Below are 1,919 nucleotides of genomic sequence, written 5' to 3'. Positions count from 1 at the left end.
CCCCATATTTTAAATAAATGATTGAGGTGCTCTAATCTTTTCTGAGGCCCACCACTTTCGATAAAAGGAAAGTTCTCCTTCACGTAAGGAAAACCTGACAGTATTCCTGAGAAATGATAATCAGCATCATGTAACCGATCAACCTTTTAAACCAATGACCAGACTCAAAACTACTTAAGAGATTCAAGACTCAAGCTTTATCCCTAAGAGTGTGAAGCAGAAACTGTGGGAAGTGGGGAAAGTTCCCTCTATCCTTTTGGAGTTCTTTTGGTGGGTCTAATAATTGAAATGACACAAGAAAGATTAACAGGAAAAAAACTGAATTTGTATATAGAGGGGTCTAATAGAAATAGGGCCTAAAGAAATGACCAAAGCAGACAGCTTTAATAGTTTTTAGATGAATAAACAATAAATTTGTGAAGAATTGACAGAAAAAAAAAAGAAAGAAAAGTTGGGTTTGGGCAGTAATTAGCAAAGAATTGAAGCAGTGTGTTTAGTCTGTTTACAGAGCCTCCTCTGCCCTGAATTCCCTACCTCTGGGTGTTTCTCCACCTCCTGCTTCCAAGGAGAGAGAGTAGGGTCCAAGTGTTCTTGCACTGGCTATTTCCTAGGTCACTTTGGTTCAAAATAATCAATATGCCTATTTGACATCTTTTGGGCCAGTCTGCCTCAACAGAGCCTCAACAGAGCTCAATAACTCTGTTCATGCATGCTTACAATGTCTCCAGATTTTTTTGATCCATCTATAAATCTTAAATATCTTAAATTTCACCAGTGGGCTTACATACCTAATCTTCATCAAGTTAGTGAACATGCAACAATTTTCAATAGAAACACTTAAAAGAAAAGAAAACCAATTTCTGACATTCAATACGCTAATTAGAAAAGCATGAGTTGGTGGTGATGGTTGTAACAGAAGAGCTTGTAGTTGCTTCTCGGGAATATAGGCTTTTCTGATACAACACGGGCTAATCTGCATTTTAGCTCAACCTAAGTAATACACAGAAATACGCTATATGCTCAGCTGCTAAGTCATCTCCGGCTCTTTGTGACCTCACAGGACTGTAGCCCAACAGGCTCAGACTCCGTCCATGTGATTTCCTAGGCAAGAATACTGGAGTGGGTTGCCATTTCCTTCTCCAAACATAAACACCACCATATAAATACTAAAGAATTTTCAAAGTAAACTGTAGATGAAGGAGGAAACAGAACAGGCTCTATCTTGAAAGCAGGACTCCATCTTGGGCAGGACTGTGGACTTTGAGCTCTATGCCCAGTATCTATGGAAAAGACTTTCCAACTGGAAAACCAGGTCCCCGGAAGGAAGCACCCCAGGGCTAGTACCTAGACTCTCCATTGCCTAAAAGAATATCCTAATTAATACCCTAATTATCTGTGTAACTGAATAGAATCATACGTTCTCTTATGCTTATTGGGGCATGACCACAGGCCTATTGATAATTGTCCACTGTTAACTACCTACGCTTAAGGCATATGATCACGGCTAACTTTGATTGTATCTTTCTTTTTCCTTTGTTCAGACTAGAGTCAGGGAACCTTATACACTTAGGGTATATAAGGTTTTCGCAAAACTGGCCAGGATCCTTGGCTAAGAGGAGACTCTGCCTGGGGCCCGCTGGTGTAATAAGCTACACTCTACTATCTGCGTTGTCCTTCTGAGTGAGTTTGTTTCTCAGAACACATGGCTACAACATAGACACTGTAACACTTGGATTCATATATCACTATTTATACCAACTATATGCCATATAGAGAATTTTTAAATGTAAGATAAGGCAAATGAGGGTACAAAGAGAAAATCTGAGACATTTGGAATTCTCCCTCTCTTCCTCTTTCAGCAATCAAACAAAACCCAGAAGCAATTAAGATAGATTTTCAAATCCCTAAAAATAAAACAT

This window comes from Muntiacus reevesi, chromosome 1, assembly GCF_963930625.1.
Source record: "Muntiacus reevesi chromosome 1, mMunRee1.1, whole genome shotgun sequence".
Taxonomy (NCBI): Eukaryota; Metazoa; Chordata; class Mammalia; order Artiodactyla; family Cervidae; genus Muntiacus; species Muntiacus reevesi.
This window is presented reverse-complemented; position numbering follows the sequence as displayed.